Below are 26680 nucleotides of genomic sequence, written 5' to 3'. Positions count from 1 at the left end.
CCACACCTGAGGAGGTTGGACAATTGGACAGCATTCAACAAACACAAGCAGCTCTGGAAAAATGTATAGAAAAGAACAAAATGTATGTCAATAAAGAACCAAGAGAGTAAAATGAGTAAAATCCATTGGTAAAATGCTACGAAAGAGTCTTAGACAAGCTTGACAGTCCTGATAATATTTTATACACTTTGCAGGAAAAGCTAATCTCGAAGGGTTTCATTTCCTCTTTCCACCTCTTTGTGAAAGGGATCGCAGATTAGAGATCAACTCTGACCACATTTGTTTGGAGTTCTCTGCCAGGAAGTACATCAGAAACTCATAGGACAGACAGAAGCAGCTCAGGTTAAAGTCTGAGTGCAAAACCATTGATGTTTCTGTAGGGACCAGCATGAACGACGGGGCACAGGACATGCTAAGGAACTGGCTTCGAGCAGCAAGGGCAGCTGACTAGCCACTGCTGAAATGCCGAGTTACTCTGGGGGTTTGGATTTGCGTAAATTTCTTCCCTGTGATTGAATGCCTAATATCTGACCTCAGCTGCCTTTTGCTGCCCACCAACCCCACCCATCTAGATAATGTTTGCCTTATAACCGTTCTGAAAGCACCCATCCTTTCCCTAGCATTGCTTCAAGCCTCCGTCATTCAATATTAATATTCAGAATACCCCAGGGTCTTGTGGAAATGCAGGTTTGGATTTAGTAGGTATGTGGTTCTGTGTCTTTAGCAAGCCTCTGGCTGCTGCTGCTGCTGCGGCAGCTGTGGAGCACGCTTGGAGTGGAAAGGTCAGGTCATTTTGTAACACTCATGCGTTTACTTGTCACTTCTGACCAGAGAATCTTTCATATTCCTGTTGCATAATGCAATCTGGCACGGAATAAGATATCCACCTAATAAGCTTCCTGTGGAGAGCACATGAGCACTATTAGCTCATTAGTTCATTGCCACAACCTAAATTATTAGCATCATCATGCTCTTAAGGGGAAGGGAAGTTAAATAACCAGTCGGGAAGTGACAGAAATCAGAAGTCCAGCACAGCTCAGCTAATGGAAGTCTTGTGTGCTGTTTACTCCACCATTCACGTTCCAGAGAGAGCACACAGCGCAGGTGAGGTCTGAAAGCAGAGAGGCTTAGAAAGATTTAATAAGATGCAAGTGTTCCTCACACTGTGTCTAAGAGACTGGGACTTTACGGTCTTCGCCTTAGAGAACACAGCTGATCCAGCGTTGCAGGAAATCCTTGGCCTTGAGAGATTTGGACCACACTCCAAACTTCAATGTTCCATACCTTTCTCACAGCTGAGTAAATACTACGCATGTAATTGTTGAGCCCACCAGTGATTTCGTGAATTAATTCTCTCCCGGTGCTTATAGAGTTTTGTGTTCTCTTTTTTTCAAAGCACCTTACAGTATCTAATTATTTAAGCTGCTTTCCATCCCTCAGAGGAAGGTCAGGATATTATTCTGCCCTGAGCCCTGCAGAGGTGGCAATGGGAGCAAGGCAGCATTCCAAGGACTGCGAGAGTTCAGGGCAGAAGAGAGCAGGTTGCATCTCAGTGGACCCAGAGGGGTTTGTTACCAAGGAAATCTTGCCCGCAGATAGGACAAGGGCATCTTATGACTTTAGGAACAAGCAGATAAAAGTGTGAAAACCATTTCTGATACTTAACTGTGAAATTAATAGCTATCATTTGTAATACTTACAAGTGGTGAGTGGTGGTCTAGACATACACAGGGAAGCTCGGATAGTGATGATAAACTAGCAGCTCACTCTACTCACTGAGCACACTGTGCTGGCTGCTGCAAATGCCCGCCATCTCTGAATCCTCACAAAGTTTTCGTTACTGTCCCTATGTTGTATAGGGGATGGAATCACCCAAGTCATGCCCTTGAAATACTGCTGGGGGAACTCCCTCAGCCAATGGCCTTTGAGATGCTGGACCAGGTTGGTTCTGGCTTTTGGTACTAAAAATACTCACTTTCTCTTTCTCTCAGCTGCTGGATTTGGTTCCCGCTCCCTGCTCATGCAGAGGACTGTGAGTCTACCCCTGAATAAAGAACACTTTGTTATGCCCCATTCTGAGCTAGTGTGGGATGACTTTATTGTGCCCATCTACATCTGGTGCCCAACATGTGGCATGTGTTCAGGCCTACCAGGACCAGCCCAAAAGATCCATGCATACTTTACTCCCCCACTGCACTCCCAGGCACACCAGCCTGGGCACACTTTTCACCCGCAGCACGCTGCTACAGACTCTCCAGCTGGCACCCAGACCATGCAGCCCACCCATCCACCGCCCAGCATGGCAGCCTCTCTAGCCTGCCCACACATGGTTCCTTGATATTCTGGCCAGCTCAATCCTCCATATACAAATGCACTGCTCTTAATTAATTAATCAAGTCTCAGGTAATCCAGGTACCAAAACTTGCTTTCCCACTCTCAACTGTGACACCTGCTAGCCAATACAGATTATTAGACCTATAACAATTTCATTTACATAAATAAACCAGTAAATTTAAAAGTTATATAATGGCAAACAATACCACCATCCAGAAATTTAATAACCTTTTTGCTTATACTATGGATGGTATTCTGCAAGGCTTATATGGTTTTTCTGCTACATCCATTTATTTGATATTGGGACTTAGCTTTGTTTCTCATTTTATATCTTTAAGAAAATGGTTTGATAACAGAGCCAAGAATGAGACACTTTTTAGAAACGATACAGTCTTTAAAGACTAATAATGGACATCTAGCTGACAGGATTAATACCACTGAAAATCAAAAGTTAGCTGAAAAATTAATATAATTGAAAAGGATAACATTAATTTGACAGACAAAATTCAATCCATGTCAAAGGGTGCTGAGAAATTATCTGAAAGAATTTATACTGCTAAATTTAACAATCAAAATCTATTAAAAAGTTATGATAAATTAGCAAATAGAGTATCTCTCCAGAAAGGCAATCTGCACGCCATCCAAATAATATCAAATGATGATAAATTATCATTAATGGAAAAATTATAGCTTGGAATCATATGTGCAGAATGAGGACCAAACATTATGTGTGTTGATAAAATCTTTAGAAACAATCACAGGTCGAGAGATTCGGGTTTTACAAAAGACAGTGGTAAAAAGATTTAAAACATTTGAGGAAATTTTTGAAACTGATGAATAGGGAGAGGAGGTACAAGGACAGAATTTAGCATCATCAGTACGTGCAGTCAGTGATGACTTACCAAGGGTTTTAGCTATTTACCCCTAAATCACCTCTGACAAACCATCCAGTACTAAATACCCCAAAGGATTTTTAAAAATGTAAACAAAAACTATAGATATCAACCATCTAAAGGAAATTAAGCAAGCAGTAGTATCTCATGGCTTTCATTCACCATTTGTTAGGTAGATGGTCAAGACAGGGGCTTCAGTTAATAAGGCAACACCACATGATTTTCTTCAATTAGTCTCAGTGGTCCACGAAGATGAACCACAACTGCTATGGAAATGCTACTAGTTAGAAGAGGCAAAAGTTTAGAACAATAGGGAAGAGCAAAAGGATTTGATGCTTCCCAAGATCAAATTCTTGGTGAGGGCATTTTGCTGATCCACAGCATCAAGCTTTTTATGATGACCCTACCTTATCCTATGCCACACAGCAGCCTTAAATGCTTAGGAAAGAATTTTAAAAAATCAGGGAAAAGAATTGAATCATGTACTAGGGTTAAACAAAACCAGAGAACCTTTTAGTGAGATTTTACAAAGATTAATTAAGACTGTGCAAATAGGAGTAACAGACCCACAAGCTAGATGATTACTTATTAAATCTCTACTTTTGAAAATGCCAACTTAGAATGCAAAAAGATACTTGGGCCTTTAAAGATTAGATCAGCACCATCATTTTACTTTTACAGGATCCCAGAAAAAACCCATTACCCCCATGACAGCTGGAAATAATTCTAGAAGATAATGTCCCCTCTCCCAACAAAGTTTGTCCTCAGGGTTAGGGACATTAATTAGGGGTTGATTATAACTAGTATAGGGTTAGCGGTTGGGGTAAAAATTATCTAGGCTTAGGGATCTTTTTTATTTTTTTTTTAAAAAAGGAAAATTAGATAATAGGTAGATTAGTGTGAGCTTACTCACACTAATAATAATAGTAATAGAGTGAATACTTTGTGAGCTATTGTTTATAGACAATTTATATTGGTATAGATTCTTGTATATTGATACAAATTCAAATTATATTTGTTATATTAAACATGCTCCTATTACTATTTACAATATTTGTACACATATGCAAAGTTATTTTGCCATATTGTATGCATGCATGTTTCTACCTCTACCTAACGTATTTTGTATATTTATACAATTTTGGGATAAATTTATCATATTGCACTATACATTTCTACCTCTGATCAAGATACTTATACATTGTTTACATTTTGAGGTCATTATTCTCATTTGCTGCAGAGTTATTTAAAGATTGTTTAATATTCTAATATGGAGTTTTGGTCTTTAAGCTATACAGGTATTAAATATTATAGGTCAATAGTCATCCATGTTTGTCATACTTATAGTTAGACTAATCAAGTTATTTAGATACATGGAGATTATATTCTGCATAGATAGGTAATCTTCAACCTCTTCAAGGAACTATAAAATGTGGCATTTAAATAACTTAGGGTTCTCTTTTTTTAATTTATTTATTTCTTTATTAATTAATTAAAGATTTCTGTCTCTTCCCCACCGCCACCTCCCCTTTCCCTCCCCCTCCCCCAATAAAGTCCCCCTCCCTCCTCCGCCCAAAGAGCAATCAGGGTTCCCTGCCCTGTGGGAAGTCCAAGGACCACCCACCTCCATCCAGTTCTAGTAAGGTCAGCATCCAAACTGCCTAGGCTCCCACAAAACCAATAGGTGCAGTAGGATCAAAAACCTTAGGGTTCTCTTGATGTGAGAAAGGATTGCTCCAGGAAGCACCAATCTATTCCTGAGAGAATGTTGGGCACCGAAGACACTCTACTTGGAGCTTGTTTTCTTCTTGGCAAAACTGGCCTTTGGGCAAAGAACTGCCCATACCTCAACCACTGACAAAATGCACCACATTCAGATAGAACAAACAGGTTACAAACAAAACAAAACAAAAAGTTGCCAAACCTTGTCAAGACAGGGTAAGACAGTATTAAATTTTTTCCTGCCTCTAAAAATGTTGTCAGTTACTCTAGGCCTTAGCCAAAGTTGGCTGCTCCAATGTTGCAAATCAAACTTTGGGTATTTACCTAGGTAGCCACTTTTCTCTATATTTATTGCACATTTTGGAAGTTACTTGATTGCACTTCCTGTTCACTCAAGTAATATTATTTTCATTCTCAGGTCTTCGATGAAGTTAAAGACTAGATACTTGTAGTTACTTTACTCTTATGACCTAGCCAAGCCATTTCTAATACAAGACTTAGACTACTTAGGATAAAATAATTATTAAAACATTTAGCATATGTTTCTTGCTTAATATTGTTTATGTTGGTTGTAATTCTAATTTTTATACTTGATATCTGTTCTTATTATATATAGTTTTGTATTGGGTTTGGAACTCTCTTATTTAGACAAAAGGAGGAGGTGCTGGGGTAATTTCTTCAGCCAGTGGCCTTTGAGATGCTGGACCAGGTTGGGTGTGGTCTTGGGTAATAAAAATGCATTCTCTCTCTCTCTCTCTCTCTCTCTCTCTCTCTCTCTCTCTCTCTCTTTCTGCTGCTAGATTTGTTTACTGCTCCCTGCTTATGCAGAGGACTGTGAATCTACCCCTAAATAAAGAACCCTTTATTATACCCCACTCTGAGCTAGTGTGGGATTACTTTTTGTTGTATCCATCTACAAAATACCGTAAGATTGGATCTGTATCTTGGTTACATCCATCTCCAGAACTGGAATCTCTGCATTTAACTCTAACTGTCTCATCACTGACTCTCTCTAAACATGGTTCTCTCATTTTAAAAAATGGAAATAACGATAAATGCTATGTATGGTGTTATGAAAATTTACTTTGAAAATCTGCTCTACCTGAGTAAGGAGAAAGCATAACCTTGAAGGTGAAGAAGACCTGAGTGTGAGCTTTTCCTTAATAGTTAGCAAACGTATCCGACATTGGTGATTTAACTTTAAGAGTCTTGATTTTTTTTCACAACTTCATTTTACTCTAATTAAGTCACACATGAAAACATCATAAAACTAATTTGAAGAAGCCACTTGCCCAGTCCCAAGCTCCATACACTTCCATGAAAGTCTATACAGTTAGAATGGCCATTCTGAGGCAGTGGAACTTTTTCACTAAAAAAAAAAAACAACAAAAAAAACCCAGTTTTTTTTTTTTTTTATGGTTCTTTCTACTTCAACACATAGGAAGTTGAATTCACTTATCTACAATAAAAAAAAATAGGACAGAATTAAAATCTGTCTATGGTAGGGTGTGGAGTTATTTGAGTATATTGTCTGGAGTTACGTAGCTTAGTCAGATGATACTCTACCTTTTGTTTTTTGAGGAACCTCTAAATTGATCTCCATAATTGCCCTCCCCTTGGCAATGAGTAAGAGTTCATCTCTCTCCACATCCTCTGACTTTGTTATCAGCCATCTTGATAACAGACTTTTCTGACTGGCGGGAGGCAGTATGGAAAGTAGTTTTAATTCGCATCTCCCCCTTGACAGGGACACTGACCACTTTTTACAGTAGTTACCGACGGCCTGTGTTTCTTCTTTTGAGAACTGTCTGTTCGTTTTTGTTGACTGGCAGTTCTCTTCCTGAGTGTTTAATTTTTGTCATTTTGTGTAAATTCTGTATATTAACCGCCATCTGAAGTCCAGCTGGGAGAGATTTTCCCCCATTCTGGGAGCTATTTGTTTGGTCTGCTGGAACTCTTTCATTCCATCTGGTCATTAACTCGAGAGCATTGGGGAAGCTGTAGGCAGTTTTAATAAGCCAGTCCCAGAATATCTGTGTTCGGAAAGCCAACCACCCTTCCTATGTGAAAAAAAAAAATGAACTGGAGAATTATGGATGGCCACAAATATGTGATTTGTAGCCAATGTCGTGGCCCAAGTGGGAGATTAAACAGCCTCAGATTAGGCTATACAGTGGGGAAAATGGATGAGCTTGAGAAACTGTTGGAAAACGAGGTAGGACTCCATGATGGTGTGAATTGGGCTTTGATAGAGAGAGGAGCACTGAGGAGCATACAGTTTCCAGTGTGTGGCCTCTTTCCAAGAGGTAATTTCTTCACCTCTAGAAAACATGAAACCCTTCGTAAGGTGCTGTTGTTTATTACCTGTGGAAATAGTCACAATTATTACATGACCTGTTGTCCAAGGAGATAGTCAGATCCCTGAGGACAGTAAGTAAACAGAAGTCATTGCGAGTGAGTGTCATTTATACGATACTCTCCCCATCCCATGAGAACCAGCTATGCCCTTTGCTAAGGTCACCGTCTTCCTGCCTTCCTGCGCAGTTCACCCTCTTCCTTGCTTACCTATGTGCCGTAGGAGGCTTCAGGCTTGAGTCTGGTTCCTCTGTTTCTACAGCAATCAGCTAGTATTTAGGTAGGTGAGAGACTGTAGGCTGGGGAAGAGGGAGAAACCAGGTCTTTTCCTTGTGCCTAGGGGAGTAATCTAGCCTGCAGGATGATCCATCCTGTTTCCAGCCCAGGGACCAGAGTTCCTGGAGGAGGGTCTACTTCCTTCTGCTGTTACCTCCGGGAGTGCCTCATGGTCTACCATGGGACTTCTCAGGCATCCCTCACCTCTGCCACCAATTCCTCACGTGACAATTTCCTGATTTTGATACTTAGTGGTTTGTGTTTAACAGGTCAAAGTCTCACTAAGATCCTCTCAACCAAGCCAAATTTTGCCAATTGTTAATTTTTTCCAGAAATCTAATATTTTTGTATATATTTTGAAACCTGAAAAGATATCCTAAGAAAGATAATATCTGATAAATATAAGCAAATTCAAAATTATAGTCACATTGTGATTTTGCAATAGAAACATTTATTGCAAGCATTTTCAACTTTATTTTTTCAGCTGACTTGGCCTCAGTGTTGAAGTAAATGTTGTTTCTTGGTTTCTTAAAATAGAGTTTAGCTCGTTTTAATTTGAAGAGGAAATATTCCTCAGTAGAGGCCGAGGCAAGTATATGCAAAACAGAGTAACAAGTCACATATTTTGGAAAAAGTTTGCCATTATGTCATAGTATTACAATCTATCTGGGCAATTTTATGGATAGTTTTAATTTTTTATTTCACTCGGTCATAGTTTTATATAAAGCCGTGATGTCACTGGCAATGAATTTACTATGCTGGTTAAATGTTTCTGTGTCTTCGTCTCTGTGTCTCTTACAATAATACATTTTCCAAGATAAATTTATTAGTTACTAATTGATTTTATTTACTAGTTTATTTAAAGATGCACAGGATTACTAACAAACATATTTTAAAATATTTTATTTTAATTTTATTTACGCATATTCATGTATGTATGCACATGAGTGCAAATACCTGTGGAGGCCCTAAGAAGGCATTGAATCCCTTGGAGTTGGAGTTGCAGGCAGTTATGAGCCATTCAGCATGGGTGCTGGGACCCGAACACATGTCCTTTGGAAGAGTCGCAAGTCCCCTTGACCACTGCGCCATCACTCCAGCCAGCTAATGAAATATGTCAACACAGGATGGTTCTTTGAAGGCCCTGCTTAGAATGTCGCTGAAGTGGTAGATATCTACTTGGAAATAATGCATTTGGGTGAATTCCACATAACAAAGCTTACCATTCTGCCATGGATCTACAGAGGCATTTGATATATCTGCAGTGTTACCTAACTGCAGCCCGCAAACAGTTCCCATCACTGCAAGTAAAATGTTTGACCTATTAAGCACCTTCTCCTCTTTGCCCTAGCCTAGGTGACAATGGATCTGTCTTCACCTGCTGCCTGTGAGTTTGCCTATCTAGACATTTCATCTACACAGAGCCATACAATATGAAGCTTTTTTTGGCCTGGCTTTATCACATGACACTTTGTGACCCGTATCAGCACTTCATTTCTATTTATGGCTGATGAATGGCCCACTTGTGTATGCACACTTTGTACGTGTGTACTTTGCTTATTCTTTTCTCTGTTGGTGGATATGCGGAGTGCTTCCTCTTTTGGGCTCTTGTGGAGGTAGGAATCTGCACATGTGTCCATACCTACATCTAACCCTTCTGGGTAGAGTCTCAAGCATAGAATACTGGGGTTGCTATGGTGATTTTCTGTTCAACTTTTTGAGGAACTGCCAGACTACTTTCTGCAGCGGCAAACCAACTTACACACCTAATAGCAGTGCACAAGAGTTCCAGTTTCCCCACATCCTGACCAATACTTGTTCTTTTCTTCATTTTCTAAATAAAATTATTATATTCTTCCCAGTGGGTGTGAAGTGGTGACCCCAATGTGGTCTGGGGTTTGTATTTCCCTAGTGACTAATGGATGCTGATCATGTTCCCATGTGTTTCGTGGACATGCGCATGTCTGTCTTTGCTGACACATCTATTGTATTTATTTTCCCTTTTTAACATCAACTGAGATATTATGGGTACTAAGCATTTATGAGACTTGTCTTTTGCAAATAATTTTCTCAAGGTTGCCTTTTCCCTTTCTTGTTCAATATTCTTAGCTATGGATAGGTTTTAAATTCTGATGGTGTCTAATCCGTTTTATAGTTGCATTACACCTGTTTTTGGTATCATATCTAAGTATATATTGTGAAATTCAAGGTCATGGAGATCAAGCTTGATCTGAAAACCTTTAAAGCAACATTTGTTTATTTATGCTGTGTGTGTGTGTGTGTGTGTGTGTGTGTATACATTATTTATATGCGTGCTGGTAGGTCATGAAACTACAGAAGAAACCATGCGGAGAAGAAGAAATGTTAAAGAGGTGGCAAATAGACAGGTAATAAAGCTCTAGGAAAACAGAGACTAAGTAGGGGGAAGAAGGAAGCCAGGCCAGGAGAGAACAGGGAAGGGCAGTGATGGAGAGGGACAAAAGACAACATTCTAATGGCACATGTGTATGAGGATGGTGAAACCCATTACTTCAGAAAGGAACCTATAGAAATTGCTTGATCAGCATAACTATCATTTTGTTTGGTTTACTATATTAAAATACAACTGAATAAATAAATTAAAAAATTTTAAACAAATTTGTGTCTTAGATATGTACATACATAGGTGTATGTATTCAAATTTCATATGTATGTATGTTACATATGTGTATAAATGTGTACATAATCTGAAAGACTTACTCCATTACTCCATAATTTTCAGGACTGGAAAAAGGCATTTTGTCCTCTTTACATGTGTATTTGTAGTTTAGTTTTCACATGTGGGAAAAGGCATATTTGTGCTTCTAAGTCTGGCTTATTTCTTTTAACACAATACTTCCAACTTCCATCCATTTTCCTACAAATGTCCACTTTTCCTTATAATTGAACAAAATTTCATTCACACCATATCTTCTTGCTCTATTTTTGAATAGATGAACATCTAGGCTGATTTGTGTCATGCCAATGATGAATGGTACAGCTATCAACATGGATGTGTGAGTATCTCTGGCATGTTGAGTTACAGCTCTGTGAGTGCATCCTCTAGGGGAGTCCAGCTAGGTTATGTTGTAGTAACAGTTTCAGTTTCTTGAGGAGAATTTATATCAGCGGTTCTCAACCTGCGGGTCACAACCCTTTTGAAATCGCATACAGATATTTCCATTATAATTCATAACAATAGCATAGCAAAATTGTAGTTATGATGTAGCAATGAAATAATTTTATAGTTGGGGGCCACTACAACATGAGGAACTGTATTAAAGGGTCACAGCATTAGGAAGGTTGAGAGCCACTGCTCTGCCCTGATCTCTACAGTGTTTGTACCAGCTTCCTTTCCCTACAGCAGAGAATAGGGTTCCATTCTTTCTGCATTCTTGCAAGGCTCTGTTATTATTTTTGTGATATTCTTCAGACTTGGATAAAATAGAATCTGAAAGTAATTTTAATTCGACTCTCCTTCCTGGCTAAGGACGTTGAGCAGAACACTTTAAGTTTTTTGTTTGGTTTTTGGCCATTTTATTTCTTCTTCTGAGAACTTTCTATTCAGGTCATTAACCTCATGCACTGGTTGGAAGATGTGATTTTCTCTGCTTTTTAATTTGGGTACCTACTTGTATACCCTCTGTCTGAGGCCTAGCTGTTGGAGACTTTCACATTCTGTGTCTTCACTTTGGCAATTGTTTCCTTTGTTGTTTAGGAACTTATTAATTCCTTGTAACCTTACCAATTCTTAGGACTCTTTCCCCTGCTTTTGAAATCCTGTTCAGAAGATCTTTGCTATTCCCACATCTTGAAGTGTTGCCTATTTCGTTTCTTTGTTTGTAATAGTTTACATTTAGGGTATTACATGAAGGTTTTTTTTAATTATTATTTCATTTTGCTTTGAGTTTTGTGGTGAGTGACAGATAGGGATGTAGTTTCATTCTTCCATATATTTTCTTAGCACAGTTTTCCAAATTCTGTCTCTCCTCCAATATACGTTTTGCATAGTGCACAAGTACACTCTTACTTATGTACTGGAACCTGCTACAGAGACCACAGTGGTTTTGAACTCAGTGTCTGAGCAAGGCAGGGCATATTCAAAGGCACGCAGTAATCTTTGTGTGTGTCTCTTTCAGTGTTGGTTACAGGACTGAAGCCTTCAAGTATGTTAATCAAGCACGCTCTCTCTACAAAATGCCTGGGAATGGCATATTAAGCCCCCAAATCATTATCTTTGTGCTATATACTACCCCCTGTTCTTTGGCATTTAAGGACAGATATCAACAGCAGATTTTTAAAATGAGAGCAATAAGATGGGACAGTTCATGTTAATATAAAGAATACATTCACAATGGGACAGCAACAAAATATCTTTCATTTTCTTCACATTACTAATGAGGAATATTTCAGGAAATTGGATGGGTCAGAGATGACTTCTGGTCCCAGGGAGTTTGACTTTAGTGTTATCAAATGGCTCATCTGTTGACTCACCTCTGGTGGGCTGGTGGTTTAGATCTGGAGTGCAGGGGTATGACTCTGGATGTACACGGGGATGTCCTGGAAAGGGTACTCTTAACATCATCTCAAAGCAAGTACAGTACTATTCCTTAATAGGCTGAATAAATCTTCAAAGACACTAATACCTCACCCTCAGACTTTCTAAAGCAGTGGTCCTCAACCTTCCGAATGCTGTGACCCCATAAATACGGTTCCTCATGTTGTGGTGACTCCAGTCATAAAATTATTGTGGTTGCTACTTCATAACTATAAGTTTGCTATTGTTATAAATCATAATGTATGTAGGTGACTCCCGTGAAAGGATGTTTAACCTTCAAAGAGTTTGCAACCCACAGGTTGAGAAACGCTGCTCTAAATGCTACTGTATTTGCTCAGTGGCCACTGGAAATGTGATCGCATGAGGTACATTGTGATGGGGATGTCATGAGTTATCTGTGTAAGCCCTAAATATAATTTCAAATATCTTTATACAGAACAGCAGAAGGATGGAGACGATGGTTCTACGGAAAAGAATATTTGCCATGTAAGCATGAGAACCTGAGTTTAAATCCCGGGCACCAACATTAAAGGTGGGCATGGCCATGTGTGCCTGCAACCCCATTATTGGGAGGTTAAGATGGGGGGATCCTAGGGGATCACTGGCCTCATTGGAATGATTAGCTTTAGGTTCACAGAGCTGTTCAAGGCATAGAGCTATAGAGGAAGAAAATTGACATCTTCCTCTGGACTCTGTGTATTCATGTAGGGTAAGTCTACACATGTACACATGAGAACACACACACACAAGCCATACACACACACACACCATGCACACACACAAGCCATACACACACAGAGAGAAGCCATACACACACACACACCATGCACACACACAAGCCACACACACACACACACAAGCCATACACACACACACCATGCACAATAAAAAGAAAGAAAGCAACAAAGGTATGGTTAGCACAGAAGAGGAGGAGGAGGGAGCAACGTGGCCACCAGAGACCTGAAACTGATTGGGTCTCTCACAAACAGTCCATTATCTAGCAGGGACTGAAAGAGGCCGGGACCAGTTCTCCTAAATGTCTGGAGGCAGCAGAGCCCTGCTGATGCCTTGGTTCTAATGTCTTGCCTCCAGAGGAGATTCTGTTGTTTTCAGCCACAATGTTTATGACCATTGCCACAAGAAAGGACACACTGGCCTTTTATCCCCAATGCCACTTGTCTGAGCAGGACTTTGAATACTTTAGCTTTATTATTTTTATGATTTTTAACCAAATGATCATATGAAGTAAGTCCATCCACATTTCAGGATGTCGTGAGAAAGATGGTGTGGGTCAGAGCTGAAAGGCCCTCAAAGATTACTCAGTAAGTCCATTCTCATTTCAGGATGTCACGAGAGAGATGGTGTGGGTCACCCAGAGATTACCCGATGCTCGGAGTGTAAAGATGAGGAAGCAGACACAGAGGAGAGGTGCTTGCCCAGGAGCCTAGGTGGGTACGCAGTGCACACGAGAACAAGGGTCTCACTCAAGATTCAAGTTTCCTGACCTTGACCAAGTGCTTCCTCGGGGCTTCTGACTCAGCAAACACGTGGGAAAGAATCTGTTGAAATTTGCCCTGCAACCTTGACGCTAAACTGAATTTTGGATTGGCCCTTTCACTCCCTTCGTAGACCCAGGGTAGACTTGGAGGGCAGGAGACAACAAGTCATCTTGAAGAATCCAGACTACAACATGCACTGGAAAGAGACCGCGGAGCAGAAAGAGTGTGGCTACGTATGTCAGGCTCGGGCCAGAATTCTTCCTCGGCTACTTACTGGTTTCTATGAACTTGGAAGAGCTCCTTCTGGAAGGTACAGTTTTCTCAGCTAGAGAGTGGAGATGGGAGCAGCATTTGATCAAGTTATCAACATGAAATGAGATGCTGTATAATAAGGGGCTCTTCTATGCCTGCCAATCAACAAGCACCACATTTGAGTCTATTACTGTAGAAAAGAAAATCCTGTAGTAAAGTAAAGGGGAACTTGTCATTCTCAGTACTTCCTATTGGGGTATTTTTTCAATGATTATGGAATTCTTTAGTAACCAGGAAAATGGTGTAGCTGACGGGCACATCTGCCTTGTGGCAGTGGAGCCAGCTGTGACGCACTGTGTGCTTGTGTGTCGCAGCTGCCGACAGCATTATCAGACTCCTGGCGCTAATGAGAGTGCTAGATTGCTCTTCTGGAAAAGGCAAAACTATAGATGTTTGTTGAATGACGATATAAACATGATCAAAGACATCTTGGACCAGGAGAAGTTGAGGTGAGGTCATTCCATAGTCAAACACTAGTGTGTAATGGCCTGATACGCTGTGGGGTGCTCGGAACTGTGGATCAAGAGACATGAGCTTCAGGTACAGGCCAGCTGCTCCAGGAGGCACAATTAGGCAGGTGACTTCTGAGTTTGTTTCCTAATCCATCTAAAATGCCTTTTTATGAGACTCAAAGGAGGTCAAAGCTGTAAAAATAGCTAATAATTAGGAAACGTGCCACAAGGGCACTGCGAAAGTCCTAATCTATCCATTAGTGAACTCCTCAAAGTGAACTTTCAGAGTCTGGTCCAGTTCTGTTCATTCTGTTCAACTGTCACACTTTAATTTATGTTTTCCTTACTTCATTTTTGCCTGTTAGCATTTAGTTGGCTTTCCTGATTGTCTTGTGGCTTTACTATATGTAATAGAGAACGTCCTTCCTCATATACCCCTTGACAAGTCCTGTCACGGAATCTATTCATATATACCCCCTGCCATGTCCTGGTACAGAATTCATTCATACCCCTTAGTATCTCTCAATACCTTCTACATCTTCCTGATGTGAAAGAAGATAATTGAGCATTTCTCAATTTTAGAGTCATCTTTTCTAATTAAAGCTCTGAAGAGAGCTGGGAACCTTGATCTCCTGGCCCCATTGCCCAGATGCCCCAAAGCATGTGACTGACTCATCTGGACCAAAACTCTAGGCCCTCTCCTCCTGCCTTTGGTCTGTACCTGATACTTCATCCCGGAAGAGAATCTGACAGATTATTGATCTCTTTTGTGAACATGTTTTTGTCTGTCCTTCTTGGTAACTCTGGGAGGTTTCTTTCTGCCTGATGTCTGGATACCTATAGAGACTTTCCTAAGAAGCAGAGTGATGAATTCTTTCATTACAGTGCTAGCTAGGAGCTGTACTGACTGTCATCCCACCTTCCGGAGGCTCAGAACTCAACTATGGAAAGAACATTGTGGGAAACTTATTCTGAGTATGGGGCTGGAGAGATGGCTCAGCTGCTAAGACCACTTCCTAAGGTCCTGAGTTCAGTTCCCAGCAACCACATGGTGGCTCACAACCATCTGTAATAAGATCTGGTGCCCTCTTGAGGAAGAGACTCGGTCAGTCGTCCTCACCAACTTAGACCATGAAACCCAATATGGTCGAGTTCAACAGAACCACCATATGCAAGCTGCCCATGCATGCTTCAGCATTGCCAAGGCATAAATTTCAATTTTCATTTCAAATTACTAAGTAAAAAGAACAAGATGCTGTAGCAACATGTAATAGTGGGACCCTAAGACAAGGGTGTAAGAGAAACATCTGAAACTTGAAGATGAACTGAAGTCAGTTACCAGCCAGGGTCAACATGTGGGACGTTCTGAAGTCAAGTCTACACCTACAAGGGGCCTCCCTATTCTTTTCTGTCATGTTTAACAGAAAGTTTCAAGCTACCCACCAGAAGTCTACTATTATCAAGTTGCAGAGACATGTGGGGTGGCTGGAGGCAGGCCAGTGTGGTGTCCAGAGGATGGAGCAGTCTCCCCACTCTGCCTTTCCCACTATAGACTATGACATATATAATGATATACTTATATGGTCCATATAAGTATAATCTTTCAGGTCACTGCGAATGACTAATGAGACAGTGGACATGAACACACATTAGCTGCTAAGCACAGGAGCTAAAGAGGAAAAGCTGCTCAACCGTTATCTCATCTAGCGTCAAGAAGGAACAAAGGGCAAGGGATGCTGATTCCATGTGGCAGCACTGTCATAGACTCACCCTGATTTGGACTTGCTATTAATATACATGTTTTCTTTATAATACCTAAAGCACTAAGATCTATATTTTAATTATTAGCTACACAACTCAGTCATGGCAAAGGAGATAGCCCTTCTTTTCAATGAAGTCACTGAAATTCTAACTGCCTGACTTCATGGAACCCATCACCTCCTCACACCTCTAGGGTTGGTATGGCTTCTGTAAGTGTGTGCTAAATGGTGCTGGATCTTGAGCGAATGATCCAAGTATGTTACTGCTGATTACGGTCAGCCAGGATTGAAAATAGGGTCTCAGTAAAGATCAAAAGCTCTAAAGGGACAGCACATCCCCTTCCTTTATGTTTCCCAAAGCATTTCCTCCCAACCCTTTTGGACGGAGCACAGGAGCTGTTTCCTCTTTAGGAAGGCCAGATCATAACAAAGGCCAGTGGGGACAGGTCACCCTTGGAATTTTAACTGGCCAAGGCCCAAATCCCACCCCCTGGTGTGTGCATGTATGTGTTTAGTTGAATTGTGTGTGCCGCATAATATCTCTGGATATGGTCTGCATGTAGTATTTTGCATGTTGGGTAGAATGGTATGGGTTTCTGGTGTATTTGATGTGTGTATAGTATGCTATCCATATAATATGTGCAGCTTATATATGAGGTTTGTGTACATAAGACACAAATATATGTGGCTTATATATGTTGTATGTGTTTCTTTGTGTATAGGGGGATAGTGTGTTGGTGTAGGCATGCACACAAGCATATGAAATGGGGGTTTCATTTGGCAATCTCTCAGCTATAAACTCTATACAAACGTGGGCCTAGAGATATCAGAGCTGAGAGAAGTCAGATACTGACAAGGGTGTGTGATACACAGTCCTCCCATGGCCTGGAACCTGTTCCCATGGGGTGTCTGGATTATTATGTAACTTAATCTCACAGTACACTCTGAAGCACAGGTCAGTACAATTGTTTCATAAGTGGGATACTGAAGGCAATAGGTAAAATAGTTGTCCAAGGTCATTTATCTTGTGCCAGTGGGACCGGGCATTGTCTTGATGATGCCATCAGCCAACCTGAGACAGTCTAGTGCCCAGGCAGCAGTGTAATCAGAGATGAGGGGCTATAGCCAGAGGAGGCGGTGAAAGGATGGGGACATTTTAAGCCTATTGTTAGACCCTGGGAAGCCTCCCTCTGGGTCTTGAGGGAGTGCCATTCTTCAAAGCCTTTTTCTTCTGGCCTTCTGGGAAGACTTGAGGGAAGAATCGGGAAGTCCGCTCACAGAAATGGATCCTTCCAAATACCTTGTATTCAACAGCAGTAGCCGGGCCAAGTCCAGAGCGGTTATGGTAGAATCCCCTAGGGTGTTGCTTTCCAAGGACAGGCTTTAGATTCTATATTGGTCAAAGTTTGGGCTTTCTTTTTTATTGCGCCCGGACTGTGATCGCTATCTGCAAGGGAAACAGACAGTGGAAACTATTTCATTAGAACAGATGAGGAAAACACATTTCCATAGTGCCCTGAATAGCAAAACTTGGCGTTTGAAGTCGTTATCGAAATAATGGGTAAGATGGGAAATGGGAACGATAAAGAGAGGAGAGAGGATGGGAATTACGGAAGTGCAGCTGGTTGCTGATTATTGGTGAGAATTTCTCCCTGACCATTAGGCTGCTCCTCAGGTTTCTTTTTGAGTCCTGCCTGGGTTATGACAGGGGAAGAAGGATTCACTTAGACTTCTGCAGGAAGTGGCTTACTCAGGGCTGCCTGGTGGAAAGAACTGCACTGCTTCCTTTGTTTCTTTGTTCTTCATTCATTCATTCACTGCATCATTTCTTTATTCATCCACAGGCTCCCAGCACTTCTTGTGTACCGGAATATGAGTATGGTGTGAAGACAGCAAAGATAAAGCAATGGTGTGCAGTCCAGTGACAAAGAACGAATGTGGTTAGTTGTAGCTTATGTGACCGTGCTCCCAGGAAAATAGAATAATTGCAAATGAGTGTCATTTTGTCATATCTACTGAACAGTGAGAATCTATTATAGATAGAATCTGTTCCGTTCCCCCTCCGGGCAACACAGTCTAAGAAAAAGCAACTCTTCTAAAAGGTTCTTGAATTAACAACACCAAACCCATGGAAGACACAGTCTGACTTATTGACAAGGTAAGTGAGTAGGAGATGATAAGATACTCCAACCCCAAGGCTTTTGGGGAGGGCTCAGTAGGAAGTTGAGGGGGTCACAATGGCTGAACTCAGTGGTTCTAGACCAACTGTCTTCTGGTTCCGTGGGCAGATGCCATTGCTCTTCTGTGAGGTAGAGAATATTGAAGGGGAACAGTTTGAGAGAGAGGACTACTTGCTTTCAAATTCGTTTAACTTGAGATCCTTACGGGATGCATTATGGAGCCCTCTTACTGCTGTGGCGATATGCTAGCCAAGGCAATTTGAGTGATGAAGCCTTTTTGCTAGCAGTTTGAGGGTTCAGTCCACCATGGCAGGGAAGGCATGGTGGCAGGATGTGTCTGCAGTCTGGTATAAAGAGATGGATGCTGGTTGCCAATGCTGGTTGTCCAGTCTACTCTTCCCTTTGTCTTCAGGCCTGGACTGCAGTGAGGGGCAGGTAGGGCCACTGTAGGTATGATCCTTTCAGCCTTTCTTTGCTCTCAGGACACTCTTGGCAAACAGCGAAGGGTGAGTGAATGAACCTGGCAATCAGAAGGAATTGATTCTGGAGAAAAATCAAGGCATGGACTTTTAATATGCATTTCCTCTAGATTGTTACATTGTTCTAATTTTCAGGTTTGACTCTAGGGTCCTTATGGAGTGCAGGATCTGGAACTGGCATTTATCAGCTTGGTACCAGTCTCTCTCACTTTGTCAGTGCAATAAAGATGCAGGGGGCCAGAACTGTGACTACTTTACAGATGGGTGAGCGCAGGGTCAGTGAGATTATATGTATATAAGGTATATATAAAATTATATAAGGTCACTTATGAAGAAAAAGTTTAAATTTCACCATCTAACCCACTAGTGGCAAGTTAAAGCTTATTTATTTCAAACTAAACAAAATGAAACCCTCAGTAGCATTAGCCACATTCTACCTGCTGTACTGCACGAAACCCTGATGGTTGCTGTTTTGAACCAAGCAGAAAGAACATTTCTGTCTCTATGGAAAATTCCACTACATTTCAATGACTGTCTTTATAACCAAGCCCTGTCCTTCATTAATTGGTAGAGTTGTCCCATGTCCCATGTCAAACACCCATCTAAGGAGAACGGTTTCTCCTAGGTACCACTGGCAACCTTCTCCCTTCATCCCGGATGGAGAACACCTTGGTTAAATCTGCCTTGTGTTTTATGTGGCCCTGGGGGCTAGCTATGGAAAGGGAGAAATAGGAATGGGCTGGCCTTTCTGGATTTACCTCCCCCCACCTCTGTTTTGAAGGCACCTTCAGATAGCAGCAGAACCTCAGGTTCTGACTTTCCAGAGCAAAGAAAGAAGGGAAAAGCTCCCAAGAGCTGAAAGAACTTCCTTATAAAGTCTTAGCCCCACACCAAGCAGAAGTGTTTCATGGAGGCAAATTCAAGAAGAGAAAGGAAGAGGAGGCCAAAGAAGCCAGATGGGGAGAGAACTCTAAGGGGCTTAACAGAGCGCATGGGGAGGTCACCTAAATCTGGTCCCTACCTCTGCTACCTTTGTCCCTTCCCATCCAAGACAGCATTCTTGTACCTAGGTGAGGTCACCAAAGTTTTGGCTCCTCGCAAAAGGATGGCTGATCTGAATGCCGTCACCAGGAGCATTCTCAACGCTCAGTAAGGTTCAGAAGGAGTGCCAAGGTGACACTCGTGGTGGCAGAAGGGAAGGTGGTAAAAATTCAGTCAGAAGGACTCAGGCTCCATTTTCTAGCAACATGCAGAGGAGGTGCTGTTTCCTCAATTACAGCCACGGGAGGGGTACCTATATACAGCAGCCATGCATGTCTCTTCTACAGCAGGGAAGAGTAGAAATTAGAAATATTTATTATTCAGAACCTAAAGGATACAAGATAACTATCCTGGTCAACAATACAGACTAACAATGGGCATCAGGGAAGATCCTTCAGGGCAATGATTAAATTATGTAGTTTGTGTAATCCACGAGCATGCATCCAAGAAGAGCACCAGTCCCCCCTTTTTAATTGATTTTTATTGAGCTCTACATTTTTCTCTGCTCTCCTCCCTTCCTCTCCCTCCCCTTCAACCTTCTCCCAAGGCTCCCATGCTCCCAATTTACTCAGGAGATCTTGTCTTTTTCTACTTCCCATGTAGATTAGATCTATGTAGACTCTTAGGGTCCTCATTGTTGTCTAGGTTCCCCGGGATTGTGATTTGTGGGCTGGTTTTCTTTGCTTTATGTTTAAAAACCACTTATGAGTGAGTACATGTGATAATTGTCTTTGTACAGTTACCTCACTCAAAATGATGTTTTCTAGCTCCATCCAGTTTGCTTACAAATAATGACATCTTGAATTTTGCACCAGCCCTTTTGTCTGACTAACACACGAGGAAGCTTTGAAAATTGAGGTGTGATGAGGCCAGGCCTCTAAAACGTGAAACCCCATGTGAGGGTTCCTGGCTGGCGGCAGAGTCAGGGCACAGGCTCTGTGTCTCCTAGCACTCACTCATCACCCCTGAGAACGACAGCCGCCCATCTCCGTTCCTCCCTGAGCATGCAGTGGAAGGACCTCTGTGCTCCAAAGTATTTCCGCTGAGCCTCCAAACCATGGCACCATGACCCACAAAGGACACACACAAGGTGTCACAGCTCACGGAAGCCCAAGAAACATTTCCACTCTGGTGGCTTCACCTCAAGTTCCCTCATCTTTCAAATAGCTTGGGTACTCACATTGTCCCAAAGAAACAGGGGTAAAACAGAAACATGATCTGTTCGGGGCAGTAAGCATCTACGGGAGATTTCTGGCTCCAGGTGACAGGAGAAGAAACACAGTGGATGCCCCAGGCAAGAGCCCTCCTAGACCTGTGAACAAGTACCCTCTGGTCGGCTTGTCTACAGCATCTGGGTTCCGGGTATCTACTCAGGACTGACGCTTGGCTAAGCCCGGGTGTCTGTGTGACTGCAGGGAGAAGAAGCCATGCGGTGTCACATTAGGCCATCAAGGCCGCTGAGTGCCATCATCAACCATGAGGCCTGAGCAGTTATTTCATAAGCTCGTAGGTAGGGAGGAAAGGGTGTGTTGGTGTGCCACGCCCGAGCTCGTGTACAAATGCCAGTGTGCGTGCAGGGCGGAGGGGTGATTTTTTCCTGTGCGTATTGTACATTTTATGATATTCCCAAACTGTAAACCTGTGCCACGAGGAAATAAAGCAGGAGAGGCTATTAATTACACGGGGAAGAAAGAGAAAGAGGTGAAATTGACGGGGCAGGAAGCAGAATTGTGTAGACTTAATTGGCCTTATTTTATAGCCCGAGCTCTGTTTTCACAGGGTAGCAATGAACCAGCCCGTAAAGGTGAAAGTGCTTTCCACTGTTGAGGGGCCAGGGGCTGAGAGTTCCGTTGTTATTCCTCCTTAGAGCTCATGTGAGCACTTCAAACAGTAACTCTTTTCGCCCCCGGAGCTCAAGATTTCAGGAGAATCGTGTGAACTTGGCTGGACTCATCACAGTGCTCCTTTGTGTTCGTAAAGCTTTACTCCAAATTCTCCCAACTGCTGTTAGTCCTTTAGAATGGGCTCACCCATCCAGTGAGCATTCCCGTCTCCTTTTCCTATTGAAAAGAGTGGGGCCTGTTGTAGTTACACGCAGTTCTGAAGATAGAGACGGTTCAGCTCCTAAGGAGGAGCAAGGCTCAGCTGTTTGCTGATGGTTAACTGTGATGTTCTGAGAGCAGCCGGGACTTTGGAGGGGGTCACTGCTGGCTTGATGTCAGTCAGTGAGCCTCTTCTATTAGCTGAGGGAATGTGAACCAGACCCTACCTGTCACTAAACTAGGGTCCCTCCTTCCACAGCACCTATTCTTTGTGCAGCGCCGCTGTGTACCAGCTTAGATGGAGAAATGACCCCGCCATCCATTATCTCAAGCGACAGAGAAGCCAAACGTTGTATAAATCAGGACCTGCCCCTTGGGGACTCAATCATAGGTGCATTCTGCTCTAACACAACAACCTTGGGAGCCAGACTGCGGTTTTTATTTCCATTTACAGCTAAGGATGTTGGGACTCAGAGAGGCACAGGCCTAACTAAGGCTGTAGGGCTGGTGGCAGAGCTGGCGTTCCTACACAGGCCAGACTCTAAGGGCTGTCCCCTTTTAATTCATGTTCCCTATTTGCTAGATTCCCTGTTATTAGGATTATTTGTGCTGTCCAATGTGTTATTTAGCCTCGTCTACCCCCATGCTCATGACCTACAACACAGAGTCCAAATCTCTCAGCTTCAAGCTGAAGATGCTCCGGGTTTTTAGACCCATTATCTCTTTCCCTCTCAAGTCGCAGCTCTCGGCCTTATTGTGTACCTGCAAATGTCTTCCCTTCCACTACCTATGTTGTTCACCAGTCCTTCTGCTTGTATCTACAACAGTATTTTCCTCCTGTCTCCCCTTCCAGGATCACCTCGCACGCCATCAATTCCATAAACTTCTCTAGGACCTTCTGAATGCAATGGTCTCCCGCGAGGTCCTGGGCCACATCCTTTTTATCTTGCCTCCCCCGTTTGCACTGATCTCACTACGGATGCCTAGGAAGGGTCTTACGTTTTCAGTCTCAGCACTGCTCACAGTGGCTTGACTTATGATGAGCACACAGGAAACATGGGGCAAGCATTTTTTTCTTTCACTGTTTTATATACCCTAGCTTCTTTCTTTCTTTTTTGAGAAGAAGTTTCACTATGTAGATATGGTTATCCCAGAACTCATTGTGTAGAACAGGCTGGCCTCAAATTCAGAGATGTACCTGCCTCTGTCTCTCAGTTGCTTGGATTAAAAGATATGAGATACCACTCCAGGCTTATACACTCTTTGCATTATAATACATGGCTTGACGTCCTACTGGGCCTGTCCTTTGGTGTGGCTCAAAAACTCAAGGCTTTGGAATCAGTGATCTGGACTGGACTCCTAACATCTCTGCTTCCGAACTGTATAACTAACTCAGGGTACATGCCTTCTGTTCTGTTAGAATCTGGGGTGCTGTCTTTCTGGCAGCAAGTCATTGTGAAATTAAATAAAATGGAGGACAGGAAACAGTTGGGCATAGCTTCGATGGAGGCTTGGTAGCTATCATCAATATCTTTATAGTTCATAAGATGTCTCAGCAATATTAGATTCCCCATGTATTTGAGAATCAGTGTTACTGCTTTAGACTTCATTGCCTTGCTCTGACCAGAATTTACTCCTGTTTAACTTTCCGTAGAGCCAAATGCACCAAGTTCATTTTACTGTTGCTGGAATTTACCATGCAGAGTTCTGACCTCTTCAACTTTTCTTAATGCATCTATGTTTTAAAGAGCAGTGCAGTGTGGGAGAAGACAAGAAAAAAAAAAAGGAATAGAGAACCCAGGGAACAAGGAGGAACTGAGCCTCTCTGGCACTTGTGCCTATCATCTGCTGATTGAGGAGGATTTGGCAAAATATACCATGAAATCCCTCGGTGCTTAAGTGTGTAGAAACCTTTTCTTTTACTCCTGAGCTACTAAGTGTTCGTAGACATAATGATGATGCTTGCAAGTATGTTTATCCTGTCTTCCTTTCAGAACACACACACACACACATACACACACACGCAGACACCAAACGCCTGCTTCAGCAAACCCTGTTTGAACATGTTGTTTTCTTTAACTAAGTGGTTGTTAGCAACTGTGTTCGGATTGTAACTGAGTTCTTTTTCTTTGAAAGGAGCTGTTTGCTGAAATAAATTCCACCCGTTTCTTTGTTTGCTTTTTCCTTGGTAAGCAATCAAAACCAACTGGCGGAGCCGGAAGCTCTGAACATGGTTTCAGTCCCATGTGCTTACTTCCCATCTTCCCCCCCCCCCTCAGATGAAGCACAGCCAGTGAGCCTCCAGTTCCTTTGCGAGAGGCAGTGAATTCTGCAGATCGTTTATTAGGGGTCTACCAGGTACCAACCCTATATAGAAAGGGGAGACAGGGTATTGCGGTGAGCTCAAAACTGAGGAGGTCTGGACACCAGAGATGCCAGTCTCCATCTTCTAAGCATTTTCCCAGAGCGCTTGACTGGAGCAGTTCCTCAGAAAATGGCCCTGGATAAGAGGGGAAGGGGCGGCATGAATTTAATCTATATTTATTCCTAGTAGACTTTGGCTTAATAAATGGCTCTGAGAACTTCCAGTTGAAAAATTACATTTAATTTTATTTCTGGATTTTCCAGATGCCTGTGATGTGTGTGCTTGCATTGTGTCATGTGTGAGCACACATGTGTGAGCAAGCGTGTGTGGGGTATGTTCATTAAGATCTGAGTGGATCTGTGCAAGCATCTTGACCACTGGCGAGAAAGATTTGGATTTCTGATTTCTGGCAATCCCCAAAGGTTCTGGATAAGTCTCTTTAGGACATATGGAACATAGTTCGTTTTAAGTCTTTTCCATAATGAAGAATGCCTAAAATTTGCATTTCTTGAGAGTTTCTCTTTAAATTTTGGAGCAAGGTTTGTATCTTTAAAAGTGACTTGGAATTTCTTCTAATTTTTATATTCTACGAAGTATCCTATAAAATATGCATCTAGCTTTTGGAAAAATGATAGCAGTCATCAGTAAAATGAAGCATATTTTTAATTACATTTACTTTTTCAATCACAATAAATTTCTAATGGTTTGTATTTGATCACTTTAAAAGAATTTCAGGTTTTCCAGGTCAGTTTTCAGTAATATTTTATATAATACCAGAATTTATTTGCATTTGAAATTTATTAACCTAAGGTTATTGATAGTACTTTTCATGATCTACAGAATTTCTGCCATAGTTTTATTTTCATTCTATTTTGCTTGTCTTCTTCCAGAGTTTTCTTCGAGAACTTGCTTCTCGCTTCACTGGAAGCAGCGCCACGTAGCATACCCTACGACAGCGTCGAGCTCATGTGCTCTGCCTTCCTTCCTTTAGACGACACCTGCCATGCTGTGCATGCAGCCTTCCCCCTGGCGTGACGGGTCCTCACCCTAATGCTGCAGGAAGATATCCTTAGCATGCGTGTCCTCTTCTGCATCACTGGTATGTCTCTTTCTTTCTTCCCATTAAGATGTAAACGCGGCATTAGATATTTCATCATCTAAATGAACCCTTCCTTTACTCTCCCCCTCAAAAACTCCCTCTTTTCTCTGCTCTCTATTTAGCAACACTCCATATCGGCTTCTAACCGGCTCTTTTTGGAAACACAATTTGAAAGTGAAACCCAGATATTCAGCTTTAGTGGATCTTGAGTGAAGTCCAGATATTGCAGTAGATGTTTTTAAGATTCCTTTGGTGAGTGGGTTCAAGATGAGGAACTATTAACTTCAGATTTCAGGTTAGAACTATTCCTAACTGAAGTTGAAACTGAAATTCTTTATTTTCCTGGAAGCCAATATCTGAGAACATTCTCTGTAGAAGACATATTTGGCTTACCAGAAATGGGGTCCTGATGGGGAAACTCACGTGCCTTCCTATTATTTCGGTGTTTATATGACTGCCATGGAAATCTGGAGTGAGTAACAGGAAATCTCAGCCTTGTCCCTATAGGCTAATGCTTGCATTTCCCAGTTTACCAATGTGGGAAGTAAGTTGGAAAAAAAAAAAAACTTCTCCCTCCATGGGAGAAGTGGGAAAGTGTAAGAACTTCGATGGGTTGGATCTGCTTTTCCCTGGGCTGTGCTTTCCAGTCGTACATGGATAAGGTTGGTATAAGTTGCCACAAACCCTCCATGATGGTATTAAAACTTTGCACTTCCTGAGGTAGTTGTTTAAGGAATATGTATTGAGCAAGTAAAATATGAAGATGTATTGCTTACCAGTGTCTATAGAATTGTTTGCGGCTCCAGAAGCGTTCAGAAGGGTCATGATGGCTACTCATAGCTGCCTAAACAAAAGAACATCTCCAGTGTTTGTTGATTGATATTCCTTGACTCAAAAATACTTACTATTCTTCATATACTAAGCGCTGGGATTAAATGTGGATGCGAGTTTGATGTCTACTCACCAAGATTTAGTCTCCCATGACTAACCCAGATAGATAATCAGATTTGACCAGACCTGAGAAGAAGTGAGAGCCACACTCATCTGTGGGTATATGAATAAATACTGAGGATGCACTTAGGACTTATCAGGGGGTGTTGTGAAAGAAGGGGTGGAAAGTCTGTAAGAGCCAGAGGAGCAGATGGTCTCCTGCAAGTTCATGTCTTTTATACATGACAGGGAGACTACATCCAGGAAATCTCAACATTATGGCTGCCTAAGACATGGGCAGTTCCAACACTAGTTGACATCCCAGTGGGGGCTGGGGGAACCCTCACAGGGCCTTACCTCTAGGT

The 26680-nt window shown here is 42.0% G+C and overlaps 2 long non-coding RNA genes across 2 annotated transcripts in view; one reads left to right on the top strand and one right to left on the bottom strand.

Annotated features, from left to right (window-relative positions):
- Positions 1-26680, bottom strand: part of LOC126498032 (uncharacterized) — a 505230-nt gene that overhangs the window by 350591 nt on the left and 127959 nt on the right. The window lies entirely within an intron of this gene.
- Positions 1-26680, top strand: part of LOC126498033 (uncharacterized) — a 247134-nt gene that overhangs the window by 185656 nt on the left and 34798 nt on the right. Inside the window, exons 9-14 of the long non-coding RNA XR_007590749.1 lie at positions 10553-10615; positions 12593-12642; positions 13500-13604; positions 13786-13965; positions 18024-18337; positions 25177-25385. This is a non-coding gene — a long non-coding RNA (uncharacterized lncRNA). The remainder of the gene's footprint in view (positions 1-10552; positions 10616-12592; positions 12643-13499; positions 13605-13785; positions 13966-18023; positions 18338-25176; positions 25386-26680) is intronic.

Source organism: Alexandromys fortis, unplaced genomic scaffold (genome assembly GCF_014885135.2).
Source record: "Alexandromys fortis isolate MF-2015 unplaced genomic scaffold, M_Fortis_MF-2015_v1.1 scaffold_13, whole genome shotgun sequence".
Taxonomy (NCBI): Eukaryota; Metazoa; Chordata; class Mammalia; order Rodentia; family Cricetidae; genus Alexandromys; species Alexandromys fortis.
This window is presented reverse-complemented; position numbering and strand designations above follow the sequence as displayed.